Source organism: Sus scrofa, chromosome 11 (genome assembly GCF_000003025.6).
Source record: "Sus scrofa isolate TJ Tabasco breed Duroc chromosome 11, Sscrofa11.1, whole genome shotgun sequence".
Lineage (NCBI taxonomy): Eukaryota > Metazoa > Chordata > Mammalia > Artiodactyla > Suidae > Sus > Sus scrofa.
Window position 1 is genome coordinate 10,010,361 of NC_010453.5, and position 21,541 is coordinate 10,031,901.

Here is a 21,541-nt window from a genome sequence, read left to right on the forward strand (position 1 = left end):
AACGTAGGATTTGTATAACATATATAAACCTCCTTAATTTGCTTTGAAATTTCTAGATGTAATTGTCTAAAGACCACTTTGCATCCTCACTTTATATACACAAACATAAAGTAATATTTCGATCTAGGTATCTGAGTCCACCCTTTTACATAAATCTAATGAATTTGAAAGCTTTCTCCAACCTACCTAAATTATTTATGTTTTCATTACCAATACTACTTAACACCAGTAAATCTATATACTACAACTTATAATTATTATGTTTTAATATAAATTGCATTTCTATTTTTAGCATACCTGGTAGTGTATATTATGTATTATATATAAAACATAACATTTAACATTTTAACCATTTTTAGGGGTTCAGTTCAGTGCCATTAAGTATCTTCACATTGTTGTGCAACCATCACCACCATCCAGAACCTTTTCATCATCCCAAACTGAAACTCTGTACCCACTAAACAGTAACTCCTCATTCCATCTCCTCCCCCAGCCCTTGGTAACCACTGTTCTGTTTCTCTCACTATGGAGTTGACTATTCTAGGCACCTTATATAAGTGAAATCATACAATGTTTGTTCTTTTGTGACTGGCTTTTTCTGCTTAGCATAATGTTTTAAAGTTTCATCCATATTGTCACATGTATAAGATTTTTTTTTCTTTTTTTTTTTTTTTTTTTGCTTCTTAAGCTGAATAATATTCAGTTGTATATAGATACCACATTTTGGCTATCCATTCATCAGTTGATGGACATTTGGGTTGTTTCCACCTTTAGGACGTTGTAAAATCATGCGGCTATAAACATAGGTGTACAAATATGGTTATTATGTTTATGTAGTACTCTTAATTTTGCAGAGTGCTTTTGTGTCTACAGTTCATAACTCTCTGGGAAATGAGGGAGTTAGTATTTTCCTCTTCTGGAAGATAAGAAGTCCAAATTATTGCAAAATCAAGTCACTTATTAATTTGGGGACAGTTTCTGACTCTTAGCCTGAAAAGTATGTTTTTCTAACATACTTTTTATTCTTCAGTCCAGTGATTCTTCACCAGCTGAAGATACCAGGAAGGAAGAAGCAAAAATATTCTTGTTGTGATGCAATTGTAGAGTAGCTCAAAAGTCTTCTTTTACTTGGACATGCTAAATGAAATCAGTAGGCTCACAATTTGGGGAAAAATCAATTTTAAAAATGTGTCATTCAGGCACCAGTGGTAGCTGTTTTTTTCTCTAGCAAAATGGCATTCTGGGGCCAGCTAATCCGGAGTTAGCCTTCCTCCTTCCCCCTCAACTTCACCATTGCCTCTTAAACAAACTTCCCATGTACTCGAAGCTGAGAAACTATGTCTATAATCCAAATAAAATATCTAAATCTTGATTACTCACGGGCTTAAATCATACCTGATATAGTTTCACATTCTGTTCTTGGATAACAATCTTCATTAAATTCCAGAGACGCCAATGCTCTGTTTGAACAGAGCTTTTGAAAAAGTTGAGAGGTCCTCAGACGACCTTTGAGGGAGGGGAATAGAGGCTAGATATGTAGGCGGGCAGGACCAGCGATGCTGTGTCCAGGATGGAGCCCTTTGCCAGCTAGGTTCCAGCTGACTTGTCCTAGAGCAGTTTGTCTTCACTAAACTCATGTCTCTTTACGTCGGTAACATTAGGCAAGGTTTAATTTTTTGAAATAGCAATATTATCTGTGCTACTTCTCTTAGTTTCTGATGGTTTAGAAAGACATTTCTAACAGTTAAAACTGCTCTAATTATTAAATTTATTCAATTAAAAAAATCTCTTTAGTTGTAATAATTTCAGGTCAGTGTGAAAGATCCTGAGTCTTATAGTCTGCTTGGCTTTCTGCCTTCACTTGCTGGTCCTGGCCAGGTCTAGCCCCTTTCTGGTGCACAGTTTTCTCTGAACCATAGTTGCACTGGTGGTTCTTGCTGCTGTGTTTGGGAGATACACTAAATAACTCTTTGATTTGTGCTGTTAGTTCCTTGATGGTGTTGCTTCCTTGGTAGGGCTTGCAACTTTATCAAATAAAGATATAGCCAGTTAAAGCTGAATTTCAGATAAACAACAACTAAATTTTATAAGTATGTTCCATGTAATATTTGGGATATACTTACTCTAAGATTTTTTTCATTGTTTATCTGAAATTCACATTTAACTGGATGCCCTTCACTTTAACTGACAACTCTATTCTTTGGATTTCTGCCAGAAAGGTACTCAAAGAATAGGCACTCATAGTGACATTAACTAATAAAAACAGAATCAACTATTCTTGAATCCAGACAGCCTGGCTCGAATGCCAGTAAGCATCATGGGGGTCTGAGCCCTGTGATTTGCAGATACCTAAATTGGACACCAAAGTGCAATGTTTGAGTTATAAGAAAAGAGATGAAGAGGATTTGCCTTTCAACTTCCAGTTCTCTTTTGGAAGCAGATGTTGATAAAAGTTACCTTCCCAGGTGATCAATCTGAAAAGCATGGTTTGTAAGGCCAGAAAAGGGAAAAGAAGTAAGACAATAAGGCAAGTAATGACACACACTAAATTTTGTTAATTCTGAAATTTTGAGGGTGAGTAGGAACTCCACTAGGGAGTGTATGTATGTAAGTTTTGGGGGGGGTGAAGGAGGAGGACAGGGTGAGGGAATGGGAATCTGACCTACCAGAAAGAAAAAAATAATTCCGATTACATTCTAATATAAGCTCACAGATATAGCACCATTGAAGTAATTTATTTCCTGTTCAACCCCAAAACTATTTACCAGGGATTCCAGAGAGTTGAGAGTTATCACACTTTTATTAATTTGATTATACATAGACATGCTATGGCATGAACAAAGTGATGGTAAATAGGCTTTGTCTTGAAAATTTTATAATCAAAAGACCACCAGAAATTCTGGCAAAATAATCTTTGGAAGCATTAATATTCTTTTCCTAAACAGACTTGACCATAGCAGCTTGGAAGTCGTCGGTATGAGTCTGGTCAGGGGGACAGGACACCACTGATTTGCTCTGTGGTTCTCAGCAAATCAAGTACCTTTGCTTTGCCATCTTGTTCCCCTCTTTGTCTTACTCTGAAAAGTCAAGGGTTTGTTATGTACCTCAGTGTGGCCTAGGTAGGCTCCACTGAGGATATAAAAGAAGATGATGGAGTGCCTGTTCTCGAGAACTTTCCACTCCAGTTCTGATAAAGAGGGAAAAAAACTTCTCCCTCTTTACCAAACGGGGATTCTAGGCTTTTAGCTGCTTTCTGAGGAAACAAATTGAAATCTGTGCAACTAGGGGGTGCATCATGCTTTATACCTTCTCAATAGTTGCCTCAGAAGACAAGGGGTTAAAATTACTGTTTAAAGCTCATACCCATTAATGTGAAAATAGCTACAACCCCATTACTCAAATGGGTAAGGAGACATAAACATTTTCCTAGAGGGGAAATACAAAAAGGTAGTGAAAATCTGAAAAAGGATGGTCTCAATAGCAGTAAACAATCACAAGTTAAAATCAGACACTGTTTTCTCCATAAATTTGGTGAGGTTTTGAGAACATCAAATTCAGTGTTCGTAAGAGTGAGGAATGGGGTTTATTCCCATTAATTGCCATTAGTAGTTTGAATTAAAACTATATTCTAGGAAACAATTTTCTAATATCAAACAATATTGCTTTCAATGATAGAAATCTTAGAGCCATTCTCAGTGAATGATCAAGACACTTTATGGGCAAAAAATAACAGCATTTATTTATTTTCAGTTTTTATTTATTTATTTTATTTTTATTTTTATTTTTATTTTGCTTTTTAGGGCTGCACCTGAGACATACAGAAGTTCCCAGGCTAGGGATCAAACTGGAGCTGCAGCTGCTGGCCTATGCCACAGCCACAGCAACGCTGGATCCAAGCTCCATCTGCAATCTGTACCGCACTTTGTGGCAACTCTGGATCCTTAGCCTGCTGAATAAGGCCAGGGATTGAACCCACAACCTCATGGATACTAGTTGGGTTCTTAACCCATTGAGCCACAATGGGAACTCCTGATGACAGCATTTAAAAAATAGAAATATTGTTAGCAAGCTAAATGTTTAGTTGCTTGGATATTGTTTATTTCATTTTATATGTGCAAAAGATTAAATATGCATCAAATATTCATATTAATCTTTTTATCATGAATTTTTAAAACATGAGGAAATACCTTTGTAAAATATATAATTATTAACAAAGAATAATACAAATTATATGTAGTTTGGGATGACTTATTTCAAAGTAGTAGAGAAAGAACTGCAAAGAAATATACAAAATGTTACCATTGGTTGTCTATAGAAGAGTGTTTATAGATGATTTTTTTCTTTAACTTTTACCCTTTTATATATTGCCCAAGTATTCTATAGCAGTCAGAAAAAAATATACACAATAAGTGGTCAGGTGGATGCATACTCAGCGCTTGGTTCTAAGAATATTGTTTACTTATTTATTCTTCCCATCTATTATCTGCATGACTTTGGGGTAAATCAGGTAATTATGAAAGCATATGTGTATTCTCTCATGTATAAACTATGGCATTAAACTTCCCCCCAGGTTTGTTAGGAGAATCATTTGAAGTGATGAATTTGAAAAATGCTTTCTAGGAGTTCTCCTGTGGCACAGAGGGTTAAGAATCTGGTGTTGTCACTGCAGTCGCTTGGGTTGCTATTGTGATATGGGTTCAATCCCTGGCCCAGGAACTTTCACATGACATGAGCACAGCAAAAACAAAAGAAAAGAAAAGAAAAAAAAACTTTCTAAATTATAAAATTGTATTAAAAAAAAAAAAACTAAAAAATGAGTTAGGATTGACCTTATAGCATATTTCTATGTGGTGACCACCAGGTACAAGGGTATAGTCTGTGGCCATACAACATAGAGAAACCCCATGGCTTAACTGAGGACCAAATGCATAACCCATTAGGCCCTTCCAGGACCTTTCTTTGCATAGGTTACCACCCATAGTTTTGGAGAGTTAGGCAGGTGGTGGTAGGGGATGGAGGAAATAAAGCCAGATTGGCAGCGTGCGCCAGATCATGAAGGGATTTGAAAATCAGGCTGAAGATTTTAGAAAGTTAATCTTAACTGATAAGGATGGAGCCCACATTAGGTGTTGTTTTCTTTACTTTGGTCCTGGGTGTCACAAAGATAGCTGGTTTGGGGATAATTATCTAAAGAGTGGCCAATTTGCTGGATGGACTTAAGGGTCAGGAGAATGGAGGGAGGAATCTGATTAGGTCAGCTTTCCAGCCATTCCCCTACAAGGAGATGATGTGTCTGGACACAAACTTGGTGGGAGGACAAGGAGAAAACTTGTGATAGGTGGAGCCCAGAGGGTGAAGGAAAAGGAAGATGCAAAGATATCGTTAATACGTCTCCTCTAAAAAGGGAGAAGGGCTGCATTCTTTAGCAGTCACTCCTGAGAGACTGAATATACAAGCTAATAATGGCTGGACCATGTGTAGCAACTGAGCTCTGAGGCCATCTTCTGAGCAGCCAGCCCAGAAGAGTCAGGACATAGCCAGTGACCATTAACTTGCCTATTTTTAATCCCTACTTCTACCTCAGGAGTTAATTAACCAAAAAATTCTCTCCTAATCAACCACATAGGTTGCCCCACTTCTAGCCAGCCCTCTTCCTGCTTCTGCAAGTCAAAAACCTACATTCCAGTCACACCTTTTTCCACCATCCCTTTTTCTGCTAAAAAGCTTTCCCATTCTCTCTGATCACAATGCATGCGATAGTGTCTACTTCCCTTTCTATATAGTAAACTCAGAATAAATCACCTCCATTTGCTCTCATTTGGGTGGTCTTCATTTATTTCCACACTCCCTTATCTGTTTTCAGCTCAGCCACTCTTTCCAAAAGTAATATTTAGGGAGGAAATCTGATAATTCAAGAGGAAGGATCAGTAGGAACCATGTCTAGCCCCCCAAATAATTCTGCGGCCCTCAGCCATCTTTTAACTGTTTTTCAAATCCCTAAAATTAAACTTGTGTATCCGCGAAGGCCCGTGGCTGGTGTTGACACGATGTGACTTCTGCCCAGTGCTCTGAATGTCAAAGTGAAGAAATTGAATGAAGTGCAGGTAAACGGCGGTAGTAACTACGACTCTCTTAAGGTAGCCAAATGCCTTGTCATCTAATTAGTGACACACATGAATGGATGAATGAGATTCCCACTGTCCCTACCTACTATCCAGCGAAACCACAGCCAAGGGAACGGGCTTGGCAGAATCAGTGGGGAAAGAAGACCCTGTTGAGCTTGACTCTAGCCTGACACGGTGAAGAGACATGAGAGGTGTAGAATAAGTGGGAGGCCCCCGACAGCCCATCCTGTGGTCTCCCCACGAGGGGTGGCTTTGGGTGGGGGTCCACTGGCCTTGCTTAAAAAGCCACAGTCATCAAGACAGTGTGGTACTGGTACCAAAACAGACATGCAAACCTGTGGAACAGAATAGAGAACCCAGAAATAAACCCAGACACCTGTGGTCAATTAATCTTTGACAAAGGAGGCAAGAACATAAAATGGGAAAAAAACAGTCTTTTCAGCAAGTATTGCAGGGAAACCTGGACAGCTGCATGTAAATCAATGAAACTAGAACACACCCTCACACCATGCATGAAAATAAAACTGAAAATGGCTTAAAGACTTAAATATAAGACAAGACACCATCAAATTCCTGGAAGAGAACATAGCCAAAACATTCTCTGACATCACCCTTAGAAATGTTTGCTCAGGTCAGTCTCCCAAACCAACAGAAATAAGAGCAAAAATAAACCAACGGGACCTAATCAAAATGACAAGCTTTTGCACAGCAAAGGAAACCAAAGAGAAAACAAAAAGACAACTTACAGAATGGGAGAAAACAGTTTCAAACGATGCAACTGACAAGGGCTTAATCTCTGGAATATACAAGCAACTTATACAACTCAACAGCAAAAAAGCCAACAACCCAATGGAAAAATGGGCAAAAGACCTGAATAGACATTTCTCCAAAGAAGATGTACCGATGGCTAACAAGCACATGAAAAAATGCTCAACATCCCTGATTACTAGAGAAATGCAAATCAAAACTACCATGAGATACCACCTCACACCAGTCAGAATGGCCATCATTAGTAAGTCCACAAATAACAGGTGCTGGAGGGGGTGTGGAGAAAAGGGAACCCTCCTGCACTGTTGGTGGGAATGTAAACTGGTACAGCCACTATGGAGAACAGTATGGAGTTACCTTAGAAATCTATGCATAGAACTACCATATGACCCAGCAATCCCACTCTTGGGCATATATCTGGACAAAGCTTTCCTTGAAAAAGACACATGCACTCACATGTTCATTGCAGCACTATTCACAATAGCCGAGACATGGAAACAACCCAAATGTCATTGACAGATGATTGGATTAGGAAGATGTGGTACATATACACAACGGAATACTGCTCAGCCATAAAAAGAACAAAATAATGGCATTTGCAGCAACATGGATGGAAGGAGAGACTCTCATCCTGAGTGAAGTAAGCCAGAAAGAGAAAGAGAAATACCATATGATACCACTTGTATCTGGAATCTAATATACAGCACAAATGAACCTTTCCACAGAAAAGAAAATCATGGACTTGGAGAATAGACTTGTGATTGCCTGGGGGGAGGAGGAGGGAGTGGGATGAATTGGGAGTTTGGGATTAACGGATGCAAACTATTGCTTTTGGAATGGATTAGCAATGAGATCCTGCTGTGTAGCCCTGAGAACTATGCCTAGATACTTAGAATGGAGCATGACAGTGGGAGAAAAAGAATGAATATATGTATGTGTAACTGGGTCCCCATGCTGTACAGTGGGGAAAAATTGTGTTGGGAAAATAATAAACACACACACACACAAAGCTTGTTTATCATAAAGTGATGAAATTCTGTGTCCTGATCTTCAGGAAGACAGCCTGTCACAGTATAGGCAGGAAGTCCAACAAATCCTTAACTATCTACAAATATATTTCCCTGCCTGTGATTTCCAGAGAGGGAGAGAAGAAGGGGAAGGAGAACAGGAGAGCGGAAGGCAGAGGCATTCTCAGGTCTGATCTAGTTTAAAGCTTCTCTAATAGAGAAGTGAAAGGCCCATGCTTCCAAACTCCCTTGAATGAGGAGATTGGCTTCTGTTTTACTTCCTGAATCTGATGCTGCGGCACCTGTTCCTCCTCCAATCTGAGCAGTGATAAAGTCTGACCTCACATCTCTGAAGAGAGCTTGGTAACCTGTAAGAGGAAGGGAAGCGTCTACGTGCAGCCTCTGCAGGAAGGGAGGAATGCGAATTGGGCTGTGCACGCACCAATGGGCACTAGTTTCTGTCCTGCCTCGTCCCTCCAGAGATGAAACAGACATTTCTTTGGCCCAAGCAGTCATAGGTCCTTTTCCGTCAATAGTCAAGACCTGAGAAGCAAAATGTAGGAGTGCTGAAGAGGCACTCATTTTTCAGCATCACATTTCCTTTCCACTTGGTACCTTTTTCACCACATGAAACTACCCACGTAGGCTTTCTTCATTCTACATATTTTGCTTTGTGGCCCATCATCACACATAGCACTACATTAAATAAGGATTTAGGAGCAGACACATTCGATTTGTTTTTACAATCATTGAATCTCTGGTGTCATGGTGAGGAAGAACAAACAACAGCCGGGGTTCCACATAAATAGTACATTTCATTTGAGGGTTTTTTCTCTGATAAAGTGTGGTGCTGTATCGACTGAATTTGGTGGAAAGTCTCTTCAAGGCGTCCGCAGCCTGCTGCATGTGTTGGGCTTAACAGTGCTCTTTCTCACCACAAGGAAGGCAGTTGCCCGCTTTGAATTTCAGTTACCACATTTAAAAATTTTGTGCCTCTTGACCAAAAGGATACAAGACAGTATAGGAGAAAATGTTCATAAATTATGTTATAAGTGTGATGATGATGAGAATAAAGGAGGGCCAGAGGAGGTGGAATCCTCATTCCTGGGCCACCATTTCAAAGTCAGGCACTAATCAATGAAGCATCCTACAGCATAACTCAAGTTCTATTCACGGTAATTCTTGATCATGTTTTACCTACTACTCCTTGTGGGGTGGAAATTAGGAGAATAGCTGAACCCCTTGACATTGCAATTTATGAAAGTCTTCAAGGAGCAGCTCTATGGCGTTTTTCAGATCCTCAAGGAATATATGACCCACCACCCCCACAAAGAAAGGAAAAAAGTTAAGAACTCCTAACCTAATACCACAAAACATGCAAGAGGCTGTCAAGTTGAGGACACAAAATAAGAAAGATAACCCACAGATACTTAATCTTGTTATGGTCAAGAATTAATGGTTACTTTTGTACCTCTTAGTGGTAAGAACAGTGAAATTATCTCTTTCGATTAGCAGCTAAATGAAAATAATGCTTTTTCCACCAGTTCCCTTCTCTTGCCAATTCCTTTGTATTGTTTAATTTTGATGGAAAGACAGTGACTAATACCATCATTTTAGACAATGGAGTAATTACTACCTAGGATATTTTTTTCTCTTATAGGAGAAAGTGCTTCTTTATTTTGACTTTCCCGTTTTTTTTCCTAACAACGAGGCTAGGTAGTGTTGTTAAACCAACTGGAGGCTGGCCGGCTTTCACAGGCAGCCATCGAGAAAGCACTGATCTGAAACTCGAGAAGAGGGAGCCATTAAGCTAAAAATAAAATGAATCCTAAGCTTTGACTCTCTCCACGGTTCTCTTGGGTGTCATAACTTATGGTTAATGAGAGTCCCAAGGGGCAAGTCATAAGTCAGTGTCACTTAACTGGTTCAGTGCAAGCCGTTGGGCTAAATGTGTCAGTATATTCTGCCCCTGACCACAGGGACCTGGAATAAACGAAGGCATAAAATGACCTGACTTGCCCCTAAACAAAGAGAAACTGCTGCTGAAATGAGACCAGGCCTTTTGGTAAGGTCTACACATTCCTTTGACCCCAGGACTTTCGGCAGAATTTTTGAGAATGACAAGCCACAACTTTTTAATCTCTACATGGAGAAAAACTTACACATCACCTCCACGGATCTCAGGAGAAGTGGCCATGTCTGTCAATGCATTTTGTGCTGCTGTTTAAATGTTACTGATACGGGGATCAGCACTCACTACATGGACTCACAGCCATTTATGGGCTGGACAGGATCTTAGACATCATTTTAGTCTAGGAGTTACTGCACAAGCTAGAAAGAAGGCTCCTTGGCCATATTAATTGAACACTGTGGATTAAGAGCAGTAACTTCGTATCCAGATTGCTTGGATTTGAATGCTGGTTCCATCACTGCACCTCTTTACCTCAGTGTCTGCATCTGCAAACTAGGGGTAACTAAAGTATCTACCTCATAAGTGCTGTGAAGCTCAGTTAGTAAATACATTTAAAGTGCTTAGGGTATTTGTCAAACTAAGTCCTATATAATATCTGCTTATATTGCCAAAGAATTTCACAAAGTGATACATAATATTAATTACATGCTTTTAAATTCTTATTAGCCACAAAAGAACTTACATATATTTGCAAAGTGATAAATCATGTAAAAAGGGAAACATTATCTATTCAGTTTACAGTGTTTGGTGAACATTTCCTGGAGCGGCTGCAGTTACCAGAAGTAAATTCTGTCTTCCACTCCATTTGTCCCAGAGTTTGCAAACTAAAATTCATCCATCCATTCACTCATCAGTCAGATCTATTGAGGACCTGCTGTGTGCCAGATCCTGCTCTAACAGTGAACAAGAGTCAAAAATCCAGAGTTCCCATCGTGGTGCAGTGGTTCATGAATCCGACTAGGAACCATGAGGTTGCAGATTCGATCTCTGGCCTCAGTCAGTAGGTTAAGGATCCCGCGTTGCCGTGAGCTGTAGTGTAGGTCGCAGACGCGGCTTGGATCCCCCATGGCTGTGGCTCTGGTATAGGCTGGCACCTGCAGCTCTGATTCAACCCCTAGCCTGGGAACCTCCATATGCCGTGGGAGCGGACCAAGAAATGGCAAAAAGACAAAAAAAAAAAAAAAAAAAAAAAAAAAAAGAGTCAAAAATCCCTGCCCTCCTCAAGGTTACATTCTAATGTAAAGAGTAAGTTCTTTAGTCTTTTTTTTTTTTTTTTTTTTTTTTTTTTTCTGACTGCACCTGTGGCATGTAGAAGTGTCCAGGCCAGGGATCAGACGCACGCCATGGCAGTAACCAGAGCCATATCAGTGACAATGCCAGGTACTTAACCTGCTGAGCCACCAGGGAACTCATTGTTATTTTTAAAATGAAACCGAGGTTCTGAGAATCTTCAGCTGCTGGCCCAAAGTCACACAGCTAGTCCTAGATCCTGTGATCTGCTATCACACCAGACTTTTAAAAAGATTGTTTGCCATACAGCTCTAACAATGTCCAAAAGATGTGATTGCCTGTCAAGTTAGCTGAGAGAGAGACAGTGCAGTCACATAAATGCAGCAGCTGTTACACCTCTCACTATTTCATCTATTCACTATGTCAGCTATTACATCTCTCACTGTTTCCCAGCCCCTTCGGGCCACTACACATGTGCCTCCTTTCCTCCTTTGTCACATTCACCACACCATGTTATTTCTGTTACTTCCACTTAAAAAAGTTCTGAGAGCTAAAGTTACGAGTGAGGATGACAGTGATAAAGAGCAAGGAGGATGGTGACTATGGAAACATTATTAAAGGGAAGACAACTTCGCCTTGACAACTTCAAGCTGCATATAGCATATTAGGTATGCTTCTGGACCTGCTGAGATGAAATGCTTATGTCTTTATCTCTTTTCCAGACTTTACAGGTTGTATCCTAAGGTATTCAGAAATATCTACTTTTCTCTTTCAGAACTTGTATACTCAACTTACTTTGAATTCATTTTCATTTTCCTGTTTATATAGACACACGTAGGAAAGTGTGTAAAAAGGCAGTGAAGCACATAGTTTGAGGTATATTCGTGTGTGTCCTTTAAGTGTCTGTCCATTTATTTTCCCAAGTATTGCATTTCTTCATTTCTAAGACATCATCTTTGAGATGGATCATTAGGTGCATATGAAGAAAGAAAAATAATACTGTCAACTGAATGATTGATTACTTGCCATCAATTGTAAAATTCATCTCAATTTCAGAGGTGTAAAAATGCAAAAAGAGCCTAATACCCCTTCACTGGTAAATTTTTTTTCATATGATTTATTACAAAATTATCCTTTTTATTGGATGCTGAATAATTGTTGCACTGAAACACTTTGGACTTGTTTAAGTATCTATCAAAAATGGTACCCAAGGAGGAAAAATGTGAAGTGTTAAAACCAGGTCCTAGGTCTTTGAACCTGAATTGAGATGTCTGTAATGAAGTGGTGTCTTGGACTCATGTAAAAAAAAATCTGGGTATAGGCAGTGTGGGAGAGTGTGATGAAGCAAGTCTGGCTATGATTTAATAATTGTTCAAGCTGGTTTGCAAGGTACACTGGGGCTTAGTAAACTATTCTTTTAAAATCTCAGGAAAAAAAGAATGTCTCTCTGTAATGTAGTGATAGAACCTCCCAGGAATAGGAGTGGGGTCCCTTATGCCAGGGAGGCTAGCTCTATGGTCATGGTGGTAAGTTCTAGATGGAGAATGGAGGATATTTCCTGGGACTCTGGGTGAGGAGCTGAGTGGAAAGTATGCTTGTTGCTAGTTCTTCATCTTCCTTGTGAATACTTTATTGTGTTGGAGCTGCCTGGTCCTACCTTTTATTACAGTGATAGTTGGCTAGTCCTCATAATTGCTTCTGGCCCTGAAGGCCACAGTGCTACTTTATATCAGTATTTGTTCAGCCTCCCTGGAGAGGTATACAAGGTTGGCATAGAAGCTAGTTAAAAGCAACAACAATGGCAATTAAAAATGTATTGAATTTTCCAGTCACCCTGCTGAGTGGCTTACCATGCATGATTTTATTTTATTCTCTTGACAGTCCTAATAGGTAATGCTATGACGTTCTCCTTTTTTTCCATGAGGAAATAGATAAAACTTAAATGCCTTTCCCAAAACTAACAAATGGCAGGGCCTAGCTCTAAATCTTAGGCTGTGCTCTAAACCACACTAGGTTTTAACTTGCTTCCAGTAACACTGGATTGAAAGTAGTGGAAATCACAGCTGCTGAGAATCACTTTCAGACTACGACTAAAAACTCAGCCTTGAGCCAATATTCAGCAGATTCTGATGGATGGAAAGGGACACAGACACAGGAAAGCAACCCTTGTAGAAACAAATCAAAAGGAATGCACAGATTTCTACCGTGTAGATAAAGACAGTCCTAGTGGCTGGGCAGGCAGAAGAGGCCAGCTGAATGACGGTTTCTTTTCTCTCTGGAGCCTTTCAGTCATTTCAGGGTGTACTCATGCTTTCTCTAGCCTCCCACGCCTGGGTTTAGCTGATATGTTGCGTACCATCTCCTGGAACTCGCATGGTCCTTCAGATTTCCACAGCTTGTTCCACTGCATCTGGAACTTTTCCATTGCTCATTAACTAACTTGATAGGAAGAGTATTTTCTTACCTGACACTGTCTTGCAGGGCTCTGACTGTCCAACCACACTTTGTTGTAAAATCTGATTGTTAATCTTTAGAGACCGATTTCTCCTGACTTGCTGGGCTGTTACCCTCCTTTCCTTATTCACCCACAGATGCCCCAGTAACATTGCAATAAAAATATCTTTTGGAGTAGGAAGTCTTGAATTGACCGACAACTTGAGGGTAGTTCAAGGATGGAATGTGTACTGCAAGCAGCGAAAGTGGGAGCCGTAACTACAGGCACAGCTAGCACAGGCATCAGCATATAGCATATGCCACCCATAGCCCTCCCTTGTGCTTCTAACAGTGTCACCAAAGACCCCATTTCCTCCTTTGTCTATACTGTGTGGAACTTTCAGCCAAAATCATTAAGTCTCATTTCATAAGTACAAACTCTTCCCATGAGTACTTGTACATTTACACTTAGAAACAGAGTAAATACTCTTATAATTATCACTGTGGTTTAGGTCTAGTAGATTCAGATTATTATTCCAGTGTGTCAATATCTGTTTGGATTTTGGTGATGTCAACACAGTAATATGTTACTCTTTTTGGCTTTATATTCATAAATTTTTAAACATACATTTATCTAAGATACTGATACAAATATTTATGAGGCTAAGACCAAGAACAGAGTTTTGTTATAAGCCAACACCAGGCTGCTCCCCCGCCCCCAGTTGCTAAGAATTACCTTCAAGTATGTTCTTTCAGCCAGTTATTAATCTTCCTAATTGCATTAGCTCAGCTCATATTTCTTAATCTTGTCTCCAATAATATCATGAAGGAATTGCACAATGCCCCACTGAAGTTCATGTAGTATTTTGTCTATTGCATTTCCTTGAACTGATGTTTCCCACTAATTTGGCCAGATTTAATTTAGCTAAAAGCAATTTGACAGAAAGCAATTTGGTCAAGAAGACAAATTTTGTCAAAATAATCATCTAGTAAAAAGGAAATAATGCCAATCAGTGTTTTTACAAAATTTGTCATTCTTCTGTATTCTGGACAGAGTTGTGACCTATTTTACACCTTATATATTTTTGCCCATATCTTTACTCAATAGTTTGATTTTTAAAATCTCTAATCCATTTCCAAGTAGTTATTCCTGCCAAGCCTAGAATGATTAAAACAACTAACAGTTCAGTAGTTGATTAGAAGAATGCAAATGTCCAACAACTGATGGATTATTTTTAAAATATGCTAGGTTTCAAATACCATATGGAGGTAAAATATCATATTTAATCATAGGAAACACATATGGAAGGCTATCATACACTAATGTGCAGTCATTGTCTGGTACTATTTGAATGGGATTATGTTAAAAAAATTTTTCTGGTAGTTCCCAACTGTGTCTGGGGTCTGATCCCTGCCTCAGGAACTCATATTCTGCAGGGTGACCAAAGAAATGAATAACATTTTTTTCTTGTACTTATAATTTTCCTATAATAAGCATGTGTTGCTTAAAATAATACATAAATCACCATGGTAGTCAATTGTTCAATCATTCTATTAGCTTCAAATAATTAGCTCCATTTGTTGCTTCCTTACCTCGGTTATTGAACAGTTCCTTAATTGTCCAAACTTTTCACAATAAAGACAGTAATTATTTGAAGTTGAATTCAGTATACATAATGATAAAAATAAAAAGATTTGAAAATTGTAAAATAGTGTATTTATACTTATAAATAGTTCTATAAAACTGTCCTATGTTTTATCACCCATAATTGAACATCTTATGAGAGCAGATGTTCATTTTTTTTTTGTCTTTTTAGGGCCGCACCTGAATCATATGGAAGTTCCCAGGATAGGGGCTGCATAGGAGCTACAGCTGCTGGCCTATATCATAGCCACATCTGCAACCTGCACCACAGCTGATGTGCCTGTAACCAATGCCAGGTCCTTAACCCACTGAGCGAGGCCAGGGATCAAACCTGCATTCTAATGGACACTAGTCAGGTTCATTTCCACTGAGCCACAATGGGAACTCCAAAGATGTTCAGTTTTAACTAATTTATTATGTTGACTGATTTGCTTTTGACCAAATTACTTTTGGCTAAATTACATGTATCTACCAGGTTAATAATACATTAGAGAAAAAAAAATGTGACTTTCAGGGTGATTTCCTTTTGAGTGAATCTATGCTTGGATTCTAAGGATCCACTAGTATCTCTTTTGGTTGTTCCACGAACCATTCCTTTAATAACCCATTTTTGAATCTTGCCAATTTCGAAATTAAAGCAATATATGTAAGTTCCTTTTGAAGGTGTCTAAAGACAGCAACAGGGAGTAACCTCTGACTTGAAAATGAATGTTGACAGACTTGGCTAAGATGCTGTCCAAGCACTTTATTCCAAGTATTTCACACTGATCAGTTCTCATGGAATTTCTTCAACTTCTCTACCCTCTGGCATCTCTACAGAATCAGTTCAAGAATTCAACATACATTTAATATTCTCCCACCCTTTAAGTATCCCAGTGCTATTTTTCCCTTGACCCACCTTACTGTCACCACTGCGATTTTAAAAACCAGTGTAGTCCCAAGGGCTGTGATCGCTACTTGACCCTGTTCTTACCTCGTGGTCTATATGTATGGCTGTCAGAGAGGGAAGGTATATAGGATTCCTAAAAGCTCCTGTAAGTTGCTAGCCATCTCTTCCTGGGCCCTATAAGTGCTGCTACCAGGCACATGGGTGATAGATTACACTTTCTATTGTTTTGCCAAATATACCAAATTACATAAGATGAAATGTTCCAATTATTTTCCATTTTGTCTCTAAACGGGATTATTGCTTTTTAAGTCATGGTCCGTCCTCACCTTTCTGGGGTTTGTGTGTATGTATGTATGTATTTTGTCTTCTGTTTTTTCAGGGCCGCACCCGCAGCATATGAAGGTTCCCAGGCTAGGGTTTTAATCCAAGCTACAGCTGCTGGCCTACACCACGGCCACAGCAATGCCAGATGCAAGCTGCGTCTGCGACCTACACCACAGCTCATAGTAACGCTGGATCCTTAACCCACTGAACAAGGCCAGGGATTGAAACCGCATCCTCATGGATGCAAATTCCTAGTCGGATTTGTTTCCTCTGCGCCACGATGGGAACTCCTTTTTCTAGGATTTTTAAAAAGCGAAATGGTTTAATCACATCTCTCAGGGTTTGTTCATATAGACTTCCATGCTTGGTAATCTCAGTGAAAGCTTTACGTAGGATGTAGGAGGTGAAATTCTAGAGGTTAATTTCAGCTATTCCTTCAGCCTTCCACTTATTAATAAAAAGTAAAAATAACAAAAATAAATAAAACTATTAGCTCTAGAGACAAATGAGACATTCTTTAAATATGAGTTCTTTAATGGCGGTGATTTCATCAGGTTTGGCTGTTAACAATGACAGAGAATTCTTACTCCTAGTGCTTAAAATTCCACTGCTTTTGTCTACTTTGTGAGACCTGCCCCTAAGCATACCCAGGCTGCAAAATCAGAGTCTGAGCACAGCTATGAGGAAAAGACTCAGGACTGCCAAAGATGAAAACACAAGAACTTCAGTGACTCTTTCAACAGAGGAGATGTCATCCTTGGTAAAAGAAAGAGAGAAATCTTGAAAAAAAATTTTTGGTCTGTAATTAGGCAATTTTCCCTCAAATCACATAGGCAATTTCATATTTCACATTCTTTCCTCCCTCAACTCTATCCCCCCCTGCTTTTAATTTTATTAGAACAAGAATAGGAATTCTTAAGAATGGCTGTGATGTGGTGTCGGGTTAATGAAGCTAACACGTTGCCTAAATATTTATTCTCACGTACTGGGGTATTTGGATTGCAGATGTGCAGAAATGTTGTCAGGTTAAAAATAACTTTCCGAAAGGCAGTGGCACGCTGGAATGCTAACCCAGGCCCACTGCTCATCCTTCCGAGCCTTGCATCCTGGGTGTCCTAGCTGCAAAGTAAACAGTCCCAGCCTCATTTCCTTAGGAACCCGCACCTTTTTTTTTTGCGTGGGTGTTTTAAAAATGTGTGTGGAGACTAGCAAAAAACATGTCAAGAGAAGGGGGAAAATCCTCAAATAGCTACTCTCTGTTCCGAGACCCCCACATTCTTCCCTCCAGGCCAAGGGTAGCTTAGACATAGAAATCCTTACAGTGAAAGAGTACCCCCCCAGAACTGTGTGCAGCTAAGCAGTAATGTGGTTCAAAGGGTAGGCTCATAGAAATACACGCAGCCAGGTGAGGCAGAGTAGTCTGGAAAGGGAGAAAGCCTGGGGGAGGGGAGATGACATCCAGGCCAGGTCCCACCAATGCTACCACTTCAGAGTTTAGGTGGGTGCCCCAGCCCCTCCAGGGTTCACCTTCTTAGCTTATAAACCGAAGGGAACTTGTATCACGAGAAGGTGCACTGGAGGCCAATATATCATGTAAACCATATTCATGGTGAGAAAGATAGTAAGGAGCAAGCATCTAATTTATTTGTGTGGCTGCACTTTGGTGCTATCCATGAAAAGGGCACAGAAAGACGTTTGGAAATCTCAAGGGAAATTTAAGATGTCCGTAATTAACTTAGTCCCCAGGAAAGTGACAAAGGCAAAGTAGGAGAGTAGAAACTTCTGATTTCTACTCTCAAAGATTTAAGAGAAAACAAGCAGTGTGAATATAGTGTAGGGCTTCTCCTTTAAGGTCCGCAGAGCACAGAGAGAAGATGCAACATCTTTTTCCCTACAATGAAGAGAGATTTTCGTGATGCCCGTATTGAAAGAGATAATTTGCATACCTGAACGTATTCAGTATTCCACCCCTGAGAGTCCAAACTTGATGGAAAACATTTAAAGCATCTATACATTTCTACAGAAAGATTGGATTTTGTTAACAACCTTAGACAAGTAACTTACATACATACTATTGAACTTGTTCTACATCGTATGTCTGACAAACTTCTGGCTCTTATCATGCATTATAATAACTTTCGGTTTGCCACAAGCACAAGGAACTGGCCTGCACATAGCAACACCTGATCCCAGCAGAGTTTCCGTGTCTAGCAGAGCAGTGCCAACACCATTGTAAAAGCAAGGTTTCACTAATCCCCTCCTATGTTTAATAAAGCACCGAGCCACACTTGGGATAAAGACCCACAGGCCTGGACTGACACTTGGTTGCAATTCCATTGGGGTTTTCTCTTTACAAGATTAGTCTTGCACACAGACCCATTTTCAAGTGGCAAAGATAATTTGATTCCATTTTAAAGGACACTGATTACATTGACGGAGAGCAGAGAAAACCTAGCCCATACTGGACACTTCCACACGAGTTTAAAAGTACAACATATCTATGTGGCTATTTCATTATGGAAACATGTTGTTTAAAGCAGTATTTATTTTCTTTTAAAATCAGAGCTGTATGTGCGTGTTTGACAGTGAGCTGTTATTCTTAAAGGCAGCAGGAGAGACAGCATGTTAAAGTTTCATATTAAACAACAAGAACTTTTAAGGAACGTCCTCAATTTACATTCACAGTTTCAAAGTTCAAGAATTGTGTCTGAGCACTGCTTACCTTACAATGTCAGGTCCCAAGAGGTCTTTAAGTTTTAAAGCAGTACATCAAATGTGCAGGACTGATTTTCTTGCATAAAAGTCTAATCTGTCATAGCACCCAGCTCACCCGGAGGAACCAGCCTCCTCTTCCCGAGCACCAATGAGGGAACCAGAGGAGCACATGTGGGAAGTGGCTTTCCTGAAAGCCTGTCACAGTCTGCACATGCTCTCTGTGACGGAGGTGCCAAATCAACCTTGGCTTGAAGCTCACAAAGCGCCTCATTGTGAGGTCACGGACATCTCTGGGGAAAGAAAAGGGTTATAAAAAAGGCTCTAGCTAATTTGAACTTTTCATGCTTTAAGGTTGGGATAAGCCTCTCCTTCATTAAAAATACAGAGGAACTGGAGTTCCTACTGTGGCTCAGCAGGTTAAGAACCCGACCAGTATCCATAAGGATGTGGGTTCGATCCCTGGCCTTGCTCAGTGGCTTAAGGATCTGGTGTTGCTGTGAGCTGTGGTGTAGGTCACAGACACGGCTCGGATCCCACGTTTGCTGTAGCTATGGCATAGGCCGGCAGCTGTAGCTCCGATTTGACCCCTAGCCTGGGAACTTCCATATGCCACAGGTGTGGCCCTAAAAAGTTATTTATATGTATATTATTTATATATATATATTGTTTATACATATTAGCTATATATTGTATGTATTTAGCTATATATAGTATGTATGTGTATATATATACATACATACTATTTTCTGTTAATCAGCTCCCTGGGGAACAAGTTAAAGTAATAACAATATACTAATATTTTGAGATAAGAGGGAAGGCTTATCTTATGTAATTCTGCTGCTGGTCCTGGCTGGTGTGAAGGAGTGCTCCTTCTCACCACTTAGAAAAACTCCATAAAAACCAACAGGATGTTTTATTGGAATGAAGTTCACAATTATGAGTGCATGATAGTATTTGCTAATTAGGTCCCACCAGGCCCAAGGATAAAATGAAAATCTATTGCATCTCTGTTATAAAATCAATTGGTGACATTAGCATAATGTTTTAAGTGGACTCTCTCCATCAGGTTAATTAGAAGTCATTGTAAGGAGGAAGCACACATCCTTTCATGGGACAAAGATGTACAATGACCAGAAAAACATTTGCCTATAACTTTCATAACCACCTGCTTTAATGTGCCACAGAAAAGAAAAGACATATTGGGGGAAGAAAGCAAGTTAGAATTCTCAAACCTCTTCAGAATCCAAATCTTAAGACTTGAGCCATGATTACACTTGATTGGAGTTTGATGTTCAGTCCTTCTTCCATCTTTGCTAAGATAGTAGTGAGCAGGGGAGCAGTTAGTCATGGATGTAAATAAGCCTGAAAGGCAGCACCGTGATGAAGTGGAATGAAGAGACCAAGTTCTAGTCCTATTTGTATCACCAACTCTGGACCCAGGAAAATCTTGAAGTCTCTTTGTGTCTTAGTCTTATTTTTTTTTTTTCCTGTAAAGTGAGGAAGTTGGACTAGTTCAGAAATGGAAAAGAAAATGCATGCAAAGGCTCTGAGTGGAGTTCACCGGATAGGAGCTAAGGTGAGGTGGAGAACATGAATCTATATTTTGCAGGTAGCGTTACTCCCAAAATAACTGATCCTAATTGGAATATGGGCCAACTCTTCTAATTTTTTAGCAGAAACAGGAAATAAGATTTTTATATGAAATCTAAGTTTTATATGGTAGCAACTTATTAAAGATGTTTAAAAATACCGTGAGTGCCAAACAAAATCTATCTGCTGTATAAATTTGCCCTGCAGGCTACCAGTTTAGGATTTAGCAACTAGGTAATCTTGAATCTTATCCTGCTGGAAAGTAAATAATCCAGGGTTATTAGTTTGTAAAAGAAATTTTCTTTCACCGTGCTTAGCATTCAAGGTCGGACTTAAAAAAGAAGCTGCCTAATACTTTTGGGTGAAGTTTGGGACTCTTTCTCCCTCCTTTATGGTGGTGACCACATGATCAGTGATCTCATGCAGCCAGTTTTCCTTGGAAAGGACTGGTGTGGGACTCTTGGGATCAGAAGGAATGAAAGGAGGCAGGAGAACCACACAGGGGAGAAAAGAAAAGATTGTTCTAGCAATGTAAAAACCAACCGGATACAATACTACCAGTCTTATCTCAAGACTGAAATATCGAAAGTAAAAGCAAAAGTTCCAGTAGGGTTCACAGTATGTAACTACACTCAGGAATTAAGGGGAAAAACAAGATTTACATTTACTTGCTAAATAAAAGAGACGTTGGGAGGTTGAGCAAGATGGAGATATGTGCAAATCAAAGCTGTCTAAGTCTCTTGTGCATCAAACTGTGAAACTGACATTGGGAACATGTCGTCTTCATCATCTGAGCAGTCTGAGCAGTGCGATTCTTCCTGAGCCACTGGATAAGCTCTGACT

General features: G+C 39.6%; 1 protein-coding gene and 1 long non-coding RNA gene across 4 annotated transcripts in view; one reads left to right on the forward strand and one right to left on the reverse strand.

Annotated features, from left to right (window-relative positions):
• The window catches only part of LOC110255744, a 209,836-nt gene extending 190,255 nt beyond the window's left edge, over positions 1 to 19,581 (reverse strand). Inside the window, exon 1 of the long non-coding RNA XR_002336487.1 lies at positions 19,116 to 19,581. This is a non-coding gene — a long non-coding RNA (uncharacterized LOC110255744). The remainder of the gene's footprint in view (positions 1 to 19,115) is intronic.
• LOC106507939 overlaps positions 1 to 21,541 on the forward strand; it is a 195,599-nt gene that overhangs the window by 97,589 nt on the left and 76,469 nt on the right. Inside the window, exon 4 of one of the 3 annotated variants that reach the window (XM_021065190.1) lies at positions 1,031 to 3,832. The exons of the other annotated variants lie outside the window; for them this stretch is intronic. The gene's annotated coding sequence lies outside the window, so the exon portion shown is untranslated. Of the gene's footprint in view, positions 1 to 1,030; positions 3,833 to 21,541 lie in introns of those variants that run through there. 3 annotated transcript variants of the gene reach the window in all.